The sequence below is a fragment of the Engystomops pustulosus genome, chromosome 3 (genome assembly GCF_040894005.1).
Source record: "Engystomops pustulosus chromosome 3, aEngPut4.maternal, whole genome shotgun sequence".
NCBI lineage: Eukaryota > Metazoa > Chordata > Amphibia > Anura > Leptodactylidae > Engystomops > Engystomops pustulosus.
Genome location: NC_092413.1, coordinates 7,649,050 through 7,671,268, shown reverse-complemented (window position 1 = coordinate 7,671,268; position 22,219 = coordinate 7,649,050). Strand labels below are relative to the sequence as shown.

The 22,219-nt window shown below is 49.7% G+C and overlaps 1 protein-coding gene across 3 annotated transcripts in view; it reads right to left on the bottom strand.

The window, feature by feature from the left end:
• Positions 1–22,219, bottom strand: part of BABAM2 (BRISC and BRCA1 A complex member 2) — a 144,398-nt gene that overhangs the window by 41,031 nt on the left and 81,148 nt on the right. The gene's annotated exons all lie outside the window — the stretch shown is intronic.

Below are 22,219 nucleotides of genomic sequence, written 5' to 3'. Positions count from 1 at the left end.
ACATGAGATAGTAGGATCCCCTATGGTAGAGACGTGTGATAGCAGGATCCCCTATTGTAGGGACATGAGATAGTAGGATCCCCTATGGTAGAGACGTGTGATAGCATGATCCTCTATTGTAGGGACATGTGATAGCAGGATCCCCAATTGTAGGGACATGTGATAGCATGATCCCCTATTGTAGGGACATGAGATAGTAGGATCCCCTATTGTAGGGACATGTGATAGCAGGATCCCCTATTGTAGGGACATGTGATAGCAGGATCCCCTATTGTAGGCACATGAGATAGCAGGTTCCCTATTGTAGGGACATAAGATAGCAGGATCCCCTATTGTAGGCACATGAGATAGCAGGTTCCCTATTGTAGGGACATGTGATAGCAGGATCCCCTATTGTAGGGACAGGTGATAGCAGGATCCCCTTCATGCAGTGAGGTCATGGTGTCACTACTCAGCGCTGGGGATTAGTCAGTGTTTATAAACACGTGTGACTCATGGCGTCGGTGTGCGACCTGATGACGGTATCCATGTCGCTATACACCTGCTCCGTACCTTATGCTGTAGTATAGCGGTATACACACCCCTGATGGGCGCACGGCTAGGACCCCCCTCTACGTGTCACTGTACTAGGGTATAGGGGGTGCCGTGCTCTCACCCATGGGGTCACCTGAGGGAACCCATCAGTGGGAGTGGGCCGGACCCGTCTGGAATAATAGTGCACAATGTCAGGCTGTTCCTACACCAGGAGCAGGCGGCCCCTTATCTGCGGGGTGTGGACGGCCGCTGACTCACACGGCAAATATGTTTTGAGAAGGGCGCGGAGCAACATATGGATGAGGTCACGATTCTTGTCAAATTACAGGTTCCATGAAATAAAGCATCATCTGTATGAGCAGCAAGTAACGGGGGGCTCTGTATGTGGGGTGCACTGGGGGTCCTGCTCCAGTAATATCATCACATAGGGCTGCAGCCATCCCACACGAATCAATGGTACAGAGAGGTCGTCACTGATTGGTCATGTGACATCACTCCCGCCTCAATTAAAACGGACACTTATTTAGGAAAAATTGGGTAATTAAGTTTCTATCTCACCCCAAGTGATTTACTTAGATCATTACAGGTCAGTACTTACCTATAGAGTCCTATATGATCCTAATGAGGTTTCCGAGTGATAGAGGAGAGTCACAGGCACAGACAGAGGCTGCTGGAGATAATAGAAAGTTTCTATCTCACCCCAAGTGCTTTAGATAATAAAAAGTTTCTATCTCACCCCAAGTGCTTTATTCCCATCAGTACAGGTCAGTGCTTCTCTAAAATGTAGAAGCACTGTATCATCCTGCTGACACTTCCTTGTGATAGAAGAGAGATACAGGAAGAGGCTGCTGGAGATAGTAGTAAGTTTCTATCTCACCCTAAGTGCTTTATTCCCATCGGTACAGGTCAGTACTGCTCTATAGTGTCCTATATCATCCTGCTGATGCTTTGAGTGATAGTACAGGTTAGTATTTCTCTAGAACGTCCAGTATGATATTGTTGGTTCTTCTAAATCACAGAGGAGAGACACAGGCTCAGGGGTGACTGGAGATAACAGGAAGTTTCTATCTCACCCCAAGTGCTTTATGCCCATCAGTACTTTTCTATGATGGTCTCTAGGATCCTACTGATTCTTCTGAATGAGAGAGGATAGACAATGGCACCGGCAGAAGCGATAGAGAGACAAAGCCACAGACAGAAGCTGCTGGAAACAATAGTAAGTTTCTATTTCACCCCAAGTGCTTTATTACCATTAGTAAAGTACAGATCATCTCTATAAAGTCATATATAATCCTGATGCTTCTGAATGAGAAGTTATGGAGCAGATTCTCCTCTGCCTTCTGTGTGCAGTGTATGGGAGACATCATAGCATCTAGTCTCCAGCCTCCAGCTCGGAGGCAACTGAGAACTAGAGACAGAGGCTGCAGAGGGGAAACTGCTGCACACTGCAGGATAGAGGTCATATGCCTCCCCCTATGGACCACTAATGATGTGACCTCCGGTGAAAAGCTGTGCCCACAATGTAAGATGTTTCCAGCTTTCATCTCCTGCCTGGCACGGACCTCTATTATACCCTCGCAGAGTAGTGTGAGGTCTCGCTCCTGCTCATCCCCTGGCGGGCGCTCTGGAGCATCAGAATAGTGAGTGCAGCTCTGGGGTATAATACTGGATGTAACTCAGGATCAGTACAGGATAAGTAATGTCATGTATGTACACAGTGACTGCACCAGCAGCAGAATAGTGAGTGCAGCTCTGGGGTATAATACAGGATGTAACTCAGGATCAGTACAGGATAAGTAATGTCATGTATGTACACAGGGACTGCACCAGCAGCAGAATAGTGAGTGCAGCTCTGGGGTATAATACAGGATGTAACTCAGGATCAGTACAGGATAAGTAATGTCATGTATGTACACGGTGACTGCACCAGCAGCAGAATAGTGAGTGCAGCTCTGGAGTATAATACAGGATGTAACTCGGGATCAGTACAGGATAAGTAATGTCATGTATGTACACAGTGACTGCACCAGCAGCAGAATAGTGAGTGCAGCTCTGGGGTATAATACTGGATGTAACTCAGGATCAGTACAGGATAAGTAATGTCATGTATGTACACAGGGACTGCACCAGCAGCAGAATAGTGAGTGCAGCTCTGGGGTATAATACTGGATGTAACTCAGGATCAGTACAGGATAAGTAATGTCATGTATGTACACAGGGACTGCACCAGCAGCAGAATAGTGAGTGCAGCTCTGGGGTATAATACAGGATGTAACTCGGGATCAGTACAGGATAAGTAATGTCCTGTATGTACACAGTGACTGCACCAGCAGCAGAATAGTGAGTGCAGCTCTGGAGTATAATACAGGATGTAACTCAGGATCAGTACAGGATAAGTAATGTCATGTATGTACACAGTGACTGCACCAGCAGCAGAATAGTGAGTGCAGCTCTGGGGTATAATACTGGATGTAACTCAGGATCAGTACAGGATAAGTAATGTCATGTATGTACACAGTGACTGCACCAGCAGCAGAATAGTGAGTGCAGCTCTGGGGTATAATACTGGATGTAACTCAGGATCAGTACAGGATAAGTAATGTCATGTATGTACACAGTGACTGCACCAGCAGCAGAATAGTGAGTGCAGCTCTGGGGTATAATACAGAATGTATCTCAGGATCAGTACAGGATAAGTAATGTCATGTATGTACACAGTGACTGCACCAGCAGCAGAATAGTGAGTGCAGCTCTGGAGTATAATACAGGATGTAACTCAGGATCAGTACAGGATAAGTAATGTCATGTATGTACACAGTGACTGCACCAGCAGCAGAATAGTGCGTGCATTCTCATTCTGCTGTGTGCTACTGACGGGTGTGGTTGTTGCTGCTGAGCTCCTGCACCACCTGGAGCAAACCCAATCCACCCAGGCCTGCTCTCTCCTCCCCAGGGAGGGAGTGGGTTCTGTGGGATGAATCCTGCAGGAAAGTCCCAGGCTCCTGTCTCCCGGACCAGGCCGGCGGGGGGCAGGAGAAGCCAGTTACCGGCCAAAGCGGAGGGGGTGAGAAGATCTGCCCGGAGCCAAGGACGCAGCGATGTGACCTCGGCTGCCACCCCCAAGACCCAGGGAAGCCGCAAGGTCTCCGGTTCACAGAAGATCAAGGCAAGTAACATCAGCCTAAGTGCTCCTCCTGGAAAGCTGAGTGACTGTGCGGGAAAGCTGGGTGGTTCAGCAGTGCCAGCCTGTCGTGTAGGCCCCGTTACCCAGCCCAGCACGAATCCTGCAGTGGACTCGGTGCCAGGGTGCGGGGAGATTGCAAAGCCACGTTCCATCATGGCGCAGAGCACCAGCCTTGTTTGTAGTAGCAAGGATGGTGCAGGGAAGGCATCGGCCGAAAGGCCGGACAGTGAGGGCGATCCGGCAGGTCCTGGTACTGTGCGCTGCCCCCTAGTGGGAGGGGGGGGTGGCCCAGTGCCAGGAGCAGTGGCGGTGGCTCCTGTGGCCCCTAATGCTGTGGCTGTTGCTTGCTCCGGTGAGCAGCGGCAGTGTGATGGGGCTGCTGGGGCTTGTGGTGCGGCGCCTCCCAAGCGTCCTGTGCAGCCTGTGCAAAAGGGCACAGGAAAAATATTATTCTGTATTGGCTCATCTGACCCTGGAGAGGGCACAAAGAGACTGTCCGGAGTTAATAAAGACAGGAGGCCTCTTGCATCTAGTGAGCCGCGATGCTCCAACCTTAGAAAAACTGCTGGACAACAAGGGGTTAATGCCAGTGAGGCAGAGGGCACAAGTAAGATCGGGGTTGGAGCTGCCTCTTCTCAGGCTGTATCAGCTATGGAGGTGGCTCTACCCCCAGTGTCCAGTGACGCTGAGGCAACCCCAGGTCCTCCTGGCCCAGCTGGTGTGAGTGATGCAAGGAAGCGAGGCGGTAATGTACATAGTGTGGTGAATGTGGGGGTGGTGAATGGCGCTGAGGGGGATCCTGGTGTGAGTGCTGGTCCATCTGCACCCCCAGTGGTGGCCGCTCCTATAAGGAGCTATGCGAGTGTCACCGCTGGGGCAAGTGGGGTTAACTCCTTGTCTCCTGGCTCTGGGAACAGCGTTTTGCAAAGGCGTCTTCTGGAGGCTCTCAGGAGAGGGGAAAAGTCAATCACTGTAGAGGGGAGAGATGTTGATCTGTCCTTCTGGACAGACAGGCATGGCCTGGCAGCCTTCCAAGAGAAAAGGGGGGGAGAGACTGTATGGTCTTTACCCACAACCGGGCCCGGAGCTGCCCGTAGGAATGTGGTTAGTCTTCGCTGGAGGGGCAGTGACGCATGCCCACCCAGGTCAAGGGTGGTGGAGCTCCTCCTGAAGATGAACTTCAGGGCTAGTGACATCTTTGCCCTGATACATCCTTATGGTACTCCGGAGTTCGATGTCAGCTTTGTTCGGAGGGTTGATCGTGGGCCGTTAGTGGGAGTCGGGATGGATCGGGCAGCACCGGAAGCCACTCTAAGGGTGGTAGCGTACGCCGATGACGTCACTGTTTTTGTGTCCTCGAGAGGGGAGGCGCAATGGGTGATGTCAGAAGTTGACCGCTACTCAGAGGCTTCTGGGTCCAAGATCAACCGGGATAAGTGTGAGAGTCTCTGGCTGGGAGAGGGAGGTCCGGGCTTTGATCTCCCGGACACTCTTCCAGGGCCCCAGGACTCTGCCAAAGTTCTCGGCATCGAATTTGGCCAGGGGGATTACCCCATGCAAAACTGGGACGGCAGGCTTAAGATCGCCGCTCAGAAGGTGGACCAGTGGAAGGGTTGGTCTTTGACCCTCAGAGAAAGGGTTAATCTGATCAAAACTTACCTGCTCCCGTTGCTTATATATCTGGGCAGTGTGTGCATGTTGCCAGAACCCCTCTGGACTCGGGTCTACAGTCTGTTCTTCCAGCTGTTATGGGGGAATAGGCTGAACCTTATCAAGAGGGAGGTTACTTACCGCACGAGGAGACAAGGAGGGTTGTGTATGGTCAACCCTGTGGTGTTCCTAGTGAATACCTTTCTTAAGATCAATGTAGCAAACCTCTGGAAAGAGAGGGCTCCTCCGTGGGTATACTCCTGCAGGGGATGGTTTCGGCCTTTCTTCCAGGAATGGGAGACAGGAGGGCGAGTGAAGGATCTCCGTACACCGCATGGGCATCTTCCGGCTTACGCTACCCCGGTTCTGAAGGTGATTCGCCAGTGGGGTCTGGGAATGTGGGAGATCAGGACCATGTCGAGGAAAATCCTTGACAAGAGGGTTCTGTTGACCCATTTCCAGAAGCCTCTGGCCCTCAGGGATTGCCCAAGTCGGGATCTGGGGGTGGGTTTGAGTTTATTGAATTCTATCCGGATCCCCTTGAAGTTTTGGGACGTGACTTGGCGCTGCTTCCATGGAAAGCTGTGTGTGAGGGACAATCTGAAGTGTAGGAGCTCTGAGGAAAGGGGTTGTCCCCGGGAGGAGTGCGGTGGCCTGCTGGAGAGCATGGACCACTTCCTGCTTCAGTGCCCCTTTAACACAGAGGTGTACAACCGGGTGGGCGCTTCCATCCATTGGCCCGGGTTGGCCGGTCTCTCCTATGCGGAGTGGGCCTATGGAGCATTCAGAGGCCTGGGTGGCCGGGACCGATGCACGTTATTTCTAGTTAGCCTAGTGGTCAGGTACCACGCGTGGAACGCACGGTGCTTAGTGTCGACGCAGCGTAAAATCCTCCCAGTGGATGAGGTGGTTAGGAACATTCTGGGTGACCTGGTGAAGGTGCGCTCCCTGGAGTATGAGGGGCTGGGCACGGGGAGGGCCTCTCTCCTTTGGAGGGGGTTCTCCTTTAGTGTCCCTTAGTCTGTCATCTCCGCTCCTGGTGTTGGGCTGATGCTGACACTGTAGATTTTTGTTTTGTATCTGAGGTTATAGTGATGTAGGGCTTGCAGGTGCCGAACCTGGGCTTTATGTGGTTTTGATATATGTTGATATGTTTAATGTGTTTGTATCTTGTGTACAGTGTGTATATAGTTATATGTAGTTATAGTTCTTGTGTGTATATAGGTTGGTTTTGGGGTGTTGGTGTTAGGGTGTTAGGTTGGGAGGGGGGTGGACGGGACTTGGACTGTACGATCCTGGGCACTGGTCTGGACTATATAGCGCGGACTTTGGACGTTAGACCAGTGTCTGGGGGGGGAGGGTGATGGGCGTGGGATTTAGTTAGTTATATTTTATGTTATTTAATGTTATTAATGTTATTTCCGTTATATTCATTGTTATTTCTGTGTTTATTTATTGTTTATTTATTTATGTGTATTTTGCTGTGTATTTCGATTTAAAAAAAAAAAAATTAGGTGGTGGGACTGGGTGAAGGTTTTGTTTGTTTTCATGCTGAGTGTGTGGTGTGTGTGTGGCTGGGCCAGGAGGTTTTGTAAGTTTATTTTCGTTTATATTTGTTCTTTTATAATTCTTTTGCCAGAAGTTATGGCTTTATTTATGTTTATTATTGTTATGTTTTTCACTTTTATATAAAATAAAAGATTTACAGGATATAACTCAGGATCAGTACAGGATAAGTAATGTCATGTATGTACACAGTGACTGCACCAGCAGCAGAATAGTGAGTGCAGCTCTGGGGTATAATACAGGATGTATCTCAGGATCAGTACAGGATAAGTAATGTCATGTATGTACACAGTGACTGCACCAGCAGCAGAATAGTGAGTGCAGTCTGGAGTATAATACAGGATGTAACTCAGGATCAGTACAGGATAAGTAATGTCATGTATGTACACAGTGACTGCACCAGCAGCAGAATAGTGAGTGCAGCTCTGGAGTATAATACAGGATGTAACTCAGGATCAGTACAGGATAAGTAATGTCATGTATGTACACAGTGACTGCACCAGCAGCAGAATAGTGAGTGCAGCTCTGGAGTATAATACAGGATGTAACTCAGGATCAGTACAGGATAAGTAATGTCATGTATGTACACAGTGACTGCACCAGCAGCAGAATAGTGAGTGCAGCACTGGAGTATAATATATATCCCTCCATGCACAGGTTATACAGGTCCGGTGCGTTGCGATGTGCTGACGTTGGTATCTGCAGATAATGACATCCTTCATGGATAATTACCCGTCAGGGCGGATGATTGTGGTAATTACAGGAATGAGCAGCAGCTGATGTCCGTGTCTCTTTAAGGCGCTGCGCTCGTCAGGTTTCGCCTTGGCGTGTGTCGGGACTGGACCGTATGTTCTGTAATCTGCAGCTATTTTTCTCCCACTACTGGAGATGATCGACTTAATCAGGAACATAAAAATACGCCCACATCCCGCATCGCAGAACCGGAGCGCTCGCGTGACGCTCCCGGGGCCTGGGCTGGCAGGAGAACGTGTCATTCTGGCACATGCCGGGGAAAAAAACCCGAAATAACAAATCCTTAATCAGATGTCGCTGTGCTAAATGCTGGAATTACTGAGCGTCGGGGAGGATTAGTAATGTGTGATAAGTGCGCACCGCGGGATCCGGATTAACTCATCGCAGTTTGTCTGCCATAAAATCCAATGCAAAGACAATCCTAAACGGAGACCCCATGGATGGAAGGAATGGGGGTCCCGCTATGAATGCACAGCCTCAGCGAGGGGCACCCGATTGTTCTGACCCTCTCCGAGTACAGTCCCGGGTGATTACATTTACACCCATTTATAATTTTATAGGGGATTAACCAAGGACATCTAGTCCCCTTCCCAAAATTACAAGTCAGTGCCACCACTCCTTCCCTTAAAGGGGTGGTCCAGAGGCTGAAATACATGGCTGCTACCTTCCAAAAACAGTTCCCCTCCTGACCATGGGTGGTGTGAGGTTCTACTAAGCTCCATTCATCTCTCTACATCTGCCTATTGGCGTCAGCCCATTATCACAGTCCATAGTCTCACTAAGAAGGAAGCTGGTGCACAGTGATCTCACTAAGAAGGAAGATGTTGCACAGTGATCTCACTAAGAAGGAAGATGGTGCACAGTGATCTCACTAAGAAGGAAGATGTTGCACAGTGATCTCACTAAGAAGGAAGATGGTGCACAGTGATCTCACTAAGAAGGAAGATGGTGCACAGTGATCTCACCAAGAAGGAAGCTGGTGCACAGTGATCTCACTAAGAAGGAAGATGGTGCACAGTGATCTCACCAAGAAGGAAGCTGGTGCACAGTGATCTCACTAAGAAGGAAGATGGAGCACAGTGATCTCACTAAGAAGGAAGACGGTGCACAGTGATCTCACTAAGAAGGAAGACGGTGCACAGTGATCTCACTAAGAGGGAAGACGGTGCACAGTGATCTCACTAAGAAGGAAGATGTTGCACAGTGATCTCACTAAGAAGGAAGATGTTGCACAGTGATCTCACTAAGAAGGAAGATGTTGCACAGTGATCTCACTAAGAAGGAAGATGGAGCACAGTGATCTCACTAAGAAGGAAGACGGTGCACAGTGATCTCACCAAGAAGGAAGATGGAGCACAGTGATCTCACTAAGAAGGAAGATGGTGCACAGTGATCTCACTAAGAAGGAAGATGGTGCACAGTGATCTCACTAAGAGGGAAGATGGTGCACAGTGATCTCACTAAGAAGGAAGATGGTGCACAGTGATCTCACTAAGAAGGAAGATGGTGCACAGTGATCTCACTAAGAAGGAAGATGGTGCACAGTGATCTCACTAAGAAGGAAGATGGTGCACAGTGATCTCACTAAGAAGGAAGATGTTGCACAGTGATCTCACTAAGAAGGAAGATGGTGCACAGTGATCTCACTAAGAAGGAAGATGTTGCACAGTGATCTCACTAAGAAGGAAGATGTTGCACAGTGATCTCACTAAGAAGGAAGATGGTGCACAGTGATCTCACCAAGAAGGAAGCTGGTGCACAGTGATCTCACTAAGAAGGAAGATGGTGCACAGTGATCTCACCAAGAAGGAAGCTGGTGCACAGTGATCTCACTAAGAAGGAAGATGGAGCACAGTGATCTCACTAAGAAGGAAGACGGTGCACAGTGATCTCACTAAGAAGGAAGACGGTGCACAGTGATCTCACTAAGAGGGAAGACGGTGCACAGTGATCTCACTAAGAAGGAAGATGTTGCACAGTGATCTCACTAAGAAGGAAGATGTTGCACAGTGATCTCACTAAGAAGGAAGATGTTGCACAGTGATCTCACTAAGAAGGAAGATGGAGCACAGTGATCTCACTAAGAAGGAAGACGGTGCACAGTGATCTCACCAAGAAGGAAGATGGAGCACAGTGATCTCACTAAGAAGGAAGATGGTGCACAGTGATCTCACTAAGAAGGAAGATGGTGCACAGTGATCTCACTAAGAGGGAAGATGGTGCACAGTGATCTCACTAAGAAGGAAGATGGTGCACAGTGATCTCACTAAGAAGGAAGATGGTGCACAGTGATCTCACTAAGAAGGAAGATGGTGCACAGTGATCTCACTAAGAAGGAAGATGGTGCACAGTGATCTCACTAAGAAGGAAGATGTTGCACAGTGATCTCACTAAGAAGGAAGCTGGTGCACAGTGATCTCACTAAGAAGGAAGATGTTGCACAGTGATCTCACTAAGAAGGAAGATGGTGCACAGTGATCTCACTAAGAAGGAAGATGGTGCACAGTGATCTCACTAAGAAGGAAGATGTTGCACAGTGATCTCACTAAGAAGGAAGATGTTTCACAGTGATCTCACTAAGAAGGAAGATGGTGCACAGTGATCTCACTAAGAAGGAAGCTGGTGCACAGTGATCTCACTAAGAAGGAAGCTGGTGCACAGTGATCTCACTAAGAAGGAAGATGTTGCACAGTGATCTCACTAAGAAGGAAGATGGTGCACAGTGATCTCACTAAGAAGGAAGATGGTGCACAGTGATCTCACTAAGAAGGAAGATGTTGCACAGTGATCTCACTAAGAAGGAAGATGGTGCACAGTGATCTCACTAAGAAGGAAGATGGTGCACAGTGATCTCACTAAGAAGGAAGCTGGTGCACAGTGATCTCACTAAGAAGGAAGATGTTGCACAGTGATCTCACTAAGAAGGAAGATGGTGCACAGTGATCTCACTAAGAAGGAAGATGTTGCACAGTGATCTCACTAAGAAGGATGATGTTTCACAGTGATCTCACTAAGAAGGAAGATGTTGCACAGTGATATCACTAAGAAGGAAGATGTTGCACAGTGATCTCACTAAGAAGGAAGATGGTGCACAGTGATCTCACCAAGAAGGAAGATGGTGCACAGTGATCTCACCAAGAAGGAAGATGGTGCACAGTGATCTCACCAAGAAGGAAGCTGGTGCACAGTGATCTCACAAAGAAGGAAGATGGTGCACAGTGATCTCACCAAGAAGGAAGATGGTGCACAGTGATCTCACCAAGAAGGAAGATGGTGCACAGTGATCTCACCAAGAAGGAAGATGGTGCACAGTGATCTCACCAAGAAGGAAGCTGGTGCACAGTGATCTCACAAAGAAGGAAGATGGTGCACAGTGATCTCACTAAGAAGGAAGATGGTGCACAGTGATCTCACTAAGAAGGAAGCTGGTGCACAGTGATCTCACTAAGAAGGAAGCTGGTGCACAGTGATCTCACTAAGAAGGAAGCTGGTGCACAGTGATCTCACTAAGAAGGAAGCTGGTGCACATTGATCTCCCTAAGAAGGAAGACGGTGCACAGTGATCTCCCTAAGAAGGAAGACGGTGCACAGTGATCTCACTAAGAAGGAAGCTGGTGCACAGTGATCTCACTAAGAAGGAAGCTGGTGCACAGTGATCTCACTAAGAAGGAAGACGGTGCACATTGATCTCCCTAAGAAGGAAGACGGTGCACAGTGATCTCCCTAAGAAGGAAGACGGTGCACAGTGATCTCCCTAAGAAGGAAGACGGTGCACAGTGATCTCACTAAGAGGGAAGATGGTGCACATCGATCTCACTAAGAAGGAAGATGGTGCACAACGATCTCACTAAGAGGGAAGACGGTGCACAGTGATCTCACTAAGAAGGAAGCTGGTGCACAGTGATCTCACTAAGAAGGAAGACGGTGCACAGTGATCTCACTAAGAAGGAAGATGGTGCACAGTGATCTCACTAAGAAGGAAGATGTTGCACAGTGATCTCACCAAGAAGGAAGCTGGTGCACAGTGATCTCACTAAGAAGGAAGATGTTGCAAAGTGATCTCACCAAGAAGGAAGCTGGTGCACAGTGATCTCACTAAGAAGGAAGATGGTGCACAGTGATCTCACTAAGAAGGAAGATGGTGCACAGTGATCTCACTAAGAAGGAAGATGTTGCACAGTGATCTCACCAAGAAGGAAGATGGTGCACAGTGATCTCACTAAGAAGGAAGATGTTGCACAGTGATCTCACCAAGAAGGAAGATGGTGCACAGTGATCTCACTAAGAAGGAAGATGTTGCACAGTGATCTCACTAAGAAGGAAGATGGTGCACAGTGATCTCACTAAGAAGGAAGATGGTGCACAGTGATCTCACTAAGAGGGAAGCTGGTGCACAGTGATCTCACTAAGAAGGAAGATGGTGCACAGTGATCTCACCAAGAAGGAAGACGGTGCACAGTGATCTCCCTAAGAAGGAAGCTGGTGCACAGTGATCTCACTAAGAAGGAAGATGGTGCTCAGTGATCTCACTAAGAGGGAAGCTGGTGCACAGTGATCTCACTAAGAAGGAAGATGGTGCACAGTGATTTCACTAAGAGGGAAGCTGGTGCACAGTGATCTCACTAAGAAGGAAGATGGAGCACAGTGATCTCACTAAGAAGGAAGATGGTGCACAGTGATCTCACTAAGAAGGAAGATGGTGCACAGTGATCTCACTAAGAAGGAAGATGGAGCACAGTGATCTCACTAAGAGGGAAGATGGTGCACAGCGATCTCACTAAGAAGGAAGATGGAGCACAGTGATCTCACTAGGAAGGAAGGTCCTGGGAGGGCAGAAGCTTGCTCTCTGTAATCTCCTGTGAGCGGGGCCATTACATCCTGTGTAATGTGTGCTATATGACTTGTACTGCGCTGCGGCATATGATGGCGCTATATAAAGGTTTCTTATTATTGAAGCTGTGCTGCAGGTGTGAGCAGCGCCCCCTCTCCCTGACCTCAGATGACTTGCAGGGTGTTTGCTCGGGTCGGGGCAGATAACAGACACAGAACTTGATTTGCTACAATAGTAAAGCAAACACAAGGCGGCTGCGGGAGGCGGAGACAGCGCCAGAGATTTCCCCGTGACTGCGGGTATTACTGAGGAATGCCGGGCACCGGGGGGCGGGTGATGCCAAGCACAATAACCGCTCCCCACCCTGGAGAGAGTGCAGTCCACCCAACTGTGTCAATAACTGGCTGCATTGTATCCCTGGAGATGTATAGCTCTGCAGGTCACTGTGTACATGACACCGTACAGCGTGCAGAGGGAAACCATCAGCAGGTGTGACTACAGACTGCAGCCAGTGTTACGTATTGTCCCTGGAGAGATGTGTAATCAGACCTCACACTGCTGTGCTCTGTGCTCTCTGCAGCCAGTGTTATGTATTGTCCCTGGAGAGATGTGTAATCAGACCTCACACTGCTGTGCTCTGTGCTCTCTGCAGCCAGTGTTATGTATTGTCCCTGGAGAGATGTGTAATCAGACCTCACACTGCTGTGCTCTGTGCTCTCTGCAGCCTGTGTTATGTATTGTCCCTGGAGAGATGTGTAATCAGACCTCACACTGCTGTGCTCTGTGCTCTCTGCAGCCAGTGTTATGTATTGTCCCTGGAGAGATGTGTAATCAGACCTCACACTGCTGTGCTCTGTGCAGCCAGTGTTATGCATTATCCCTGGAGAGATGTGTAATCAGACCTCACACTGCTGTGCTCTGTGCTCTCTGCAGCCAGTGTTATGTATTATCCCTGGAGAGATGTGTAATCAGACCTCACACTGCTGTGCTCTGTGCTCTCTGCAGCCAGTGTTATGTATTGTCCCTGGAGAGATGTGTAATCAGACCTCACACTGCTGTGCTCTGTGCTCTCTGCAGCCAGTGTTATGTATTGTCCCTGGAGAGATGTGTAATCAGACCTCACACTGCTGTGCTCTGTGCTCTCTGCAGCCTGTGTTATGTATTGTCCCTGGAGAGATGTGTAATCAGACCTCACACTGCTGTGCTCTGTGCTCTCTGCAGCCAGTGTTATGTATTGTCCCTGGAGAGATGTGTAATCAGACCTCACACTGCTGTGCTCTGTGCTCTCTGCAGCCAGTGTTATGTATTGTCCCTGGAGAGATGTGTAATCAGACCTCACACTGCTGTGCTCTGTGCTCTCTGCAGCCAGTGTTATGTATTGTCCCTGGAGAGATGTGTAATCAGACCTCACACTGCTGTGCTCTGTGCTCTCTGCAGCCAGTGTTATGTATTGTCCCTGGAGAGATGTGTAATCAGACCTCACACTGCTGTGCTCTGAGCTCTCTGCAGCCAGTGTTATGTATTGTCCCTGGAGAGATGTGTAATCATATGGATATAGTGACACTAAGTGCACTGCAGACATGGTGAAGGTCTGTGGAGAAATGTAATGTAGATAGCACAGCAGTGTGAGGACGCCCCCAGTACAATCCTGGAATATAAATCCATATATCACAGTCCCGCTGCTACTAACAACATACACAAATGTATACACTGGTTGCTGCAGAGAGAACAGAGCACAGAAGTGTGAGGACACAATGGAAATGACAGGATTTGACCAGAGCTGTAGTGCATCTCACTAGCACCCGTTGTAGGCAGCTGTGTGGGTGCTGGGTGCCGGGTCCCCTTCCTTATCTTTGTGATACGTCACAATATTTTAGGTCTCGAAAACCCCTCAAATGTAATCATTATCTTTGTGATTCAAGGAATGGAAACATTCATCCTCTTGAATCTGACAGAAAGCTCGGACACATTGTAGCGAATTCAGCAGCTGCTTACCCCTGTATCTATTCACTGACAGCAAGAAAATGATAGCAAAAAGATGTGAAACACGACACTCAAAGTCATCTGACATCCCGAATCCCAGATCTTATATCACCCCCTACTGATGGAATGTAGTCACTGCTGTATGTACAGCCGCTATAACCTGGGGATCTCCTGTATATAATGATATATGTACAGCCGCTATAACCTGGGGATCTCCTGTATATAATGATATATGTACAGCCGGTATAACCTGGGGATCTCCTGTATATAATGATATATGTACAGCCGGTATAACCTGGGGATCCCCTGTATATAATGATATATGTACAGCCGGTATAACCTGGGGATCTCCTGTATATAATGATATATGTACAGCCGGTATAACCTGGGGATCTCCTGTATATAATGATATATGTACAGCCGGTATAACCTGGGGATCTCCTGTATATAATGATATATGTACAGCTGGTATAACCTGGGGATCTCCTGTATATAATGATATATGTACAGCTGGTATAACCTGGGGATCTCCTGTATATAATGATATATGTACAGCCGGTATAACCTGGGGATCTCCTGTATATAGTGATATATGTACAGCCGGTATAACCTGGGGATCTCCTGTATATAGTGATATATGTACAGCCGGTATAACCTGGGGATCTCCTGTATATAATGATATATGTACAGCCGGTATAACCTGGGGATCCCCTGTATATAATGATATATGTACAGCCGGTATAACCTGGGGATCTCCTGTATATAATGATATATGTACAGCCGGTATAACCTGGGGATCCCCTGTATATAATGATATATGTACAGCCGGTATAACCTGGGGATCTCCTGTATATAATGATATATGTACAGCCGGTATAACCTGGGGATCTCCTGTATATAATGATATATGTACAGCCGGTATAACCTGGGGATCTCCTGTATATAATGATATATGTACAGCCGGTATAACCTGGGGATCCCCTGTATATAATAATATATGTACAGCCGGTATAACCTGGGGATCTCCTGTATATAATGATATATGTACAGCCGGTATAACCTGGGGATCTCCTGTATATAATGATATATGTACAGCCGCTATAACCTGGGGATCTCCTGTATATAATGATATATGTACAGTCGGTATAACCTGGGGATCTCCTGTATATAATGATATATGTACAGCCGGTATAACCTGGGGATCTCCTGTATATAATGATATATGTACAGCCGGTATAACCTGGGGATCCCCTGTATATAATAATATATGTACAGCCGGTATAACCTGGGGATCTCCTGTATATAATGATATATGTACAGCTGGTATAACCTGGGGATCTCCTGTATATAATGATATATGTACAGTCGGTATAACCTGGGGATCTCCTGTATATAATGATATATGTACAGCCGCTATAACCTGGGGATCTCCTGTATATAATGATATATGTACAGCCGCTATAACCTGGGGATCTCCTGTATATAATGATATATGTACAGCCGGTATAACCTGGGGATCTCCTGTATATAATGATATATGTACAGCCGGTATAACCTGGGGATCTCCTGTATATAATGATATATGTACAGCCGGTATAACCTGGGGATCTCCTGTATATAATGATATATGTACAGCCGGTATAACCTGGAGATCTCCTGTATATAATGATATATGTACAGCCGGTATAACCTGGGGATCTCCTGTATATAATGATATATGTACAGCCGGTATAACCTGGGGATCTCCTGTATATAATGATATATGTACAGCCGGTATAACCTGGGGATCTCCTGTATATAATGATATATGCACAGCCGGTATAACCTGGGGATCTCCTGTATATAATGATATATGCACAGCCGGTATAACCTGGGGATCTCCTGTATATAATGATATATGTACAGCCGGTATAACCTGGGGATCTCCTGTATATAATGATATATGTACAGCCGGTATAACCTGGGGATCTCCTGTATATAATGATATATGTACAGCCGGTATAACCTGGGGATCTCCTGTATATAATGATATATGTACAGCCGGTATAACCTGGGGATCTCCTGTATATAATGATATATGTACAGCCGGTATAACCTGGGGATCTCCTGTATATAATGATATATGTACAGCCGGTATAACCTGGGGATCTCCTGTATATAATGATATATGTACAGCCGGTATAACCTGGGGATCTCCTGTATATAATGATATATGTACAGCCGGTATAACCTGGGGATCTCCTGTATATAATGATATATGTACAGCCGGTATAACCTGGGGATCTCCTGTATATAATGATATATGTACAGCCGGTATAACCTGGGGATCTCCTGTATATAATGATATATGTACAGCCGGTATAACCTGGGGATCTCCTGTATATAATGATATATGTACAGCCGGTATAACCTGGGGATCTCCTGTATATAATGATATATGTACAGCTGGTATAACCTGGGGATCTCCTGTATATAATGATATATGCACAGCTGGTATAACCTGGGGATCTCCTGTATATAATGATATATGTACAGCTGGTATAACCTGGGGATCTCCTGTATATAATGATATATGTACAGCCGGTATAACCTGGGGATCTCCTGTATATAATGATATATGTACAGCCGGTATAACCTGGGGATCTCCTGTATATAATGATATATGTACAGCCGGTATAACCTGGGGATCTCCTGTATATAATGATATATGTACAGCCGGTATAACCTGGGGATCTCCTGTATATAATGATATATGTACAGCCGGTATAACCTGGGGATCTCCTGTATATAATGATATATGTACAGCCGGTATAACCTGGGGATCTCCTGTATATAATGATATATGTACAGCCGGTATAACCTGGGGATCTCCTGTATATAATGATATGTGTACAGCCGGTATAACCTGGGGATCTCCTGTATATAATGATATATGTACAGCCGGTATAACCTGGGGATCTCCTGTATATAATGATATATGTACAGCTGGTATAACCTGGGGATCTCCTGGATATAATGATATATGTACAGCTGGTATAACCTGGGGATCTCCTGTATATAATGATATATGTACAGCTGGTATAACCTGGGGATCTCCTGTATATAATGATATATGTACAGCTGGTATAACCTGGGGATCTCCTGTATATAATGATATATGTACAGCTGGTATAACCTGGGGATCTCCTGGATATAATGATATATGTACAGCTGGTATAACCTGGGGATCTCCTGTATATAATGATATATGTACAGCTGGTATAACCTGGGGATCTCCTGTATATAATGATATATGTACAGCCGATATAACCTGGGGATCTCCTGTATATAATGATATATGTACAGCTGGTATAACCTGGGGATCTCCTGTATATAGTGATATATGTACAGCTGGTATAACCTGGGGATCTCCTGTGTATAATGACACTGTGTGGGCTGTGATGGAGCAATACATAATCCTAGGGACTACAATGATGCGGGCAGGGACCGCGCTCATCTGAAAAACAAAAAACCTGTCAAATTAAGGGCTTTAGTTTTTGGGTTGGTCCCATTTAGTGAATCCACTTCTGGTGTTGGTGGATAATGCAGCATTTGCGACGTTGTAGGAGGACAGGAGCGCGCAGTATAAATGTACAGAATGACCTCACGAGGGCTAAACATGGCCGCCCCCTGATGACCCTGAGTGATGATGTCACAGTGTGATGGATACATTATCTGATACATTGTATTATCATAGGGATACAGGGGGCGGCCTCCACAATGCCCGCAGGTTGCTCTGTATATTGCAGTTGTGACCCCGCTGCGTTGTACCATGTGGGCCCGGAGCATCAGGATTAAAGGGTTAAGCGTGCCAATTATTATAAGCTGCCTGATCATAACACATGAGTCAGCATGGAGAGCGCTGGTCAGGGGGAAGAGCCTGATCCCAGGAGAGTCGGCGAACCCCTCGCCTCCTCGCTCCAGACCCCTCTGCCCTCCTCGCTCCAGACCCCTCTGCCCTCCTCGCTCCAGACCCCTCTGCCCTCCTCGCTCCAGACCCCTCTGCCCTCCTCCCTCCAGACCCCTCTGCCCTCCTCCCTCCAGACCCCTCTGCCCTCCTCCCTCCAGACCCCTCTGCCCTCCTCGCTCCAGACCCCTCTGCCCTCCTCGCTCCAGACCCCTCTGCCCTCCTCGCTCCAGACCCCTCTGCCCTCCTCGCTCCAGACCCTTCTCTGGCCTCGCCTCCTCGCTCCAGACCCCTCTGCCCTCCTCGCTCCAGACCCCTCTGCCCTCCTCGCTCCAGACCCCTCTGCCCTCCTCGCTCCAGACCCCTCTGCCCTCCTCGCTCCAGACCCCTCTGCCCTCCTCGCTCCAGACCCCTCTGCCCTCCTCGCTCCAGACCCCTCTGCCCTCCTCCCTCCAGACCCCTCTGCCCTCCTCCCTCCAGACCCCTCTGCCCTCCTCCCTCCAGACCCCACTGCCCTCCTCCCTCCAGAACCCTCTGCCCTCCTCCCTCCAGACCCCTCTGCCCTCCTCCTCGCTCCAGACCCCTCTGCCCTCCTCCTCGCTCCAGACCCCTCTGCCCTCCTCCTCGCTCCAGACCCCTCTGCCCTCCTCGCTCCAGACCCCTCTGCCCTCCTTCCTCCAGACCCCTCTGCCCTCCTTCCTCCAGACCCCTCTGCCCTCCTTCCTCCAGACCCCTCTGCCCTCCTTCCTCCAGACCCCTCTGCCCTCCTTCCTCCAGACCCCTCTGCCCTCCTTCCTCCAGACCCCTCTGCCCTCCTTTCTCAAGACCCCTCTGCCCTCCTTCCTCCAGACCCCTCTGCCCTCCTCCCTCCAGACCCCTCTGCCCTCCTCCCTCTGCCCTCCAGGCTCTTCTCTGGCCTCGCCTCCTCCCTCCAGGCTCTTCTCTGGCCTCGCCTCCTCCCTCCAGGCTCTTCTCTGGCCTCGCCTCCTCCCTCCAGGCTCTTCTCTGGCCTCGCCTCCTCCCTCCAGGCTCTTCTCTGGCCTCGCCTCCTCCCTCCAGGCTCTTCTCTGGCCTCGCCTCCTCCCTCCAGGCTCTTCTCTGGCCTCGCCTCCTCCCTCCAGGCTCTTCTCTGGCCTCGCCTCCTCCCTCCAGGCTCTTCTCTGGCCTCGCCTCCTCCCTCCAGGCTCTTCTCTGGCCTCGCCTCCTCCCTCCAGGCTCTTCTCTGGCCTCGCCTCCTCCCTCCAGGCTCTTCTCTGGCCTCGCCTCCTCCCTCCAGGCTCTTCTCTGGCCTCGCCTCCTCCCTCCAGGCTCTTCTCTGGCCTCGCCTCCTCCCTCCAGGCTCTTCTCTGGCCTCGCCTCCTCCCTCCAGGCTCTTCTCTGGCCTCGCCTCCTCCCTCCAGGCTCTTCTCTGGCCTCGCCTCCTCCCTCCAGGCTCTTCTCTGGCCTCGCCTCCTCCCTCCAGGCTCTTCTCTGGCCTCGCCTCCTCCCTCCAGGCTCTTCTCTGGCCTCGCCTCCTCCCTCCAGGCTCTTCTCTGGCCTCGCCTCCTCCCTCCAGGCTCTTCTCTGGCCTCGCCTCCTCCCTCCAGGCTCTTCTCTGGCCTCGCCTCCTCCCTCCAGGCTCTTCTCTGGCCTCGCCTCCTCCCTCCAGGCTCTTCTCTGGCCTCGCCTCCTCCCTCCAGGCTCTTCTCTGGCCTCGCCTCCTCCCTCCAGGCTCTTCTCTGGCCTCGCCTCCTCCCTCCAGGCTCTTCTCTGGCCTCGCCTCCTCCCTCCAGGCTCTTCTCTGGCCTCGCCTCCTCCCTCCAGACTCTTCTCTGGCCTCGCCTCCTCCCTCCAGACTCTTCTCTGGCCTCGCCTCCTCCCTCCAGACTCTTCTCTGGCCTCGTCTCCTCCCTCCAGACTCCTCTGGCCTCGCCCTTCTCCCTCCAGACTCCTCCGGCCTCGCCTCCTCCCTCCAGACTCCTCTGGCCTCGTCTCCTCCCTCCAGACTCCTATGGCCTCGCCTCCTCCCTCCAGACTCCTCTGATCTCCTCTTGCAGCCTCCAGAATGACTGTAGTCGGTGCCCCACACACAATGCGGTATCACTATCTTTAGTTGGAGATGTTAGGACATATTGGGGTGGAGGTCTCCATAGCTTCTGATGTAGCGGGGGGAGGGGTGCGAGCGATGATTGACGCAGTCTCTCACTGAACATTTTAAGGTGTGGTGTTTTGTGTTTCCAGCTTGTAGTAGGACGGGACAGAAAATTGCTGAGTCGACTTTGTGAAAACCATTTCTGGAAGAGGTCCCAGACATGGAGCGCGGCCCGGACCCCAGGGCCTATCTGACAGCCATGATTACGATAAAGCAGTAACGCAGGTCGCCCCCTCCCCCGCCTGTTACCAGATGGTTCTGAGGTTTGCTGTATATTCACCCCTCAAGCATGACAATATTTATCATACAATTATCTCCCCAAATCCCGTAAAAGAGGCGCAGGAGCGGGGGCCAGATCCCGGCTTTATCCCCCGGTCGCTGTGATCCGTCGCCCTGAATTATTTCTGTTTACTTTCCTTTGCGATGGATGGAAAGAATGTACAATCTGTTGTGGTTTCACTTTGATCTCAGGATAAATGTGCAAAGTCCTGAAGCCAAGAGACCGCGCCGGCCCCAGACATGGTGTGACCTTAAAGACATAGCACATAGGTGGCAGAAGGGGGCACAACACTGCAAGGGCAGCTCGCTGTGTATGGGGGATGTAGTCACAGAGGGGTCAGAGCGCCCATGCTGACCCCTGACCACTGCTGGCTATGATAGAAAGGTGTCAGGACACACAGGACATGGCAGCTCGCTGTGTATGGGGGGTGTAGTCACAGAGGGGTCAGAGCGCCCATGCTGACCCCTGACCACTGCTGGCTATGATAGAAAGGTGTCAGGACACACAGGACATGGCAGCTCGCTGTGTATGGGGGGTGTAGTCACAGAGAGGTCAGAGCGCCCATGCTGACCCCTGACCACTGCTGGCTATGATAGAAAGGTGTCACACAGGACATGGCAGCTCGCTGTGTATGGGGGGTGTAGTCACAGAGGGGTCAGAGCACCCATGCTGACCCCTGACCACTGCTGGCTATGATAGAAAGGTGTCAGGACACACAGGACATGGCAGCTCGCTGTGTATGGGGGATGTAGTCACAGAGGGGTCAGAGCGCCCATGCTGACCCCTGACCACTGCTGGCTATGATAGAAAGGTGTCAGGACACACAGGACATGGCAGCTCGCTGTGTATGGGGGGTGTAGTCACAGAGGGGTCAGAGCGCCCATGCTGACCCCTGACCACTGCTGGCTATGATAGAAAGGTGTCAGGACACACAGGACATGGCAGCTCGCTGTGTATGGGGGGTGTAGTCACAGAGGGGTCAGAGCGCCCATGCTGACCCCTGACCACTGCTGGCTATGATAGAAAGGTGTCAGGACACACAGGACATGGCAGCTCGCTGTGTATGGGGGGTGTAGTCACAGAGGGGTCAGAGCGCCCATGCTGACCCCTGACCACTGCTGGCTATGATAGAAAGGTGTCAGGACACAGAACATGGCAGCTCGCTGTGTATGGGGGGTGTAGTCACAGAGGGGTCAGAGTGCCCATGCTGACCCCTGACCACTGCTGGCTATGATAGAAAGGTGTCAGGACACACAGGACATGGCAGCTCGCTGTGTATGGGGGATGTAGTCACAGAGGGGTCAGAGCGCCCATGCTGACCCCTGACCACTGCTGGCTATGATAGAAAGGTGTCAGGACAC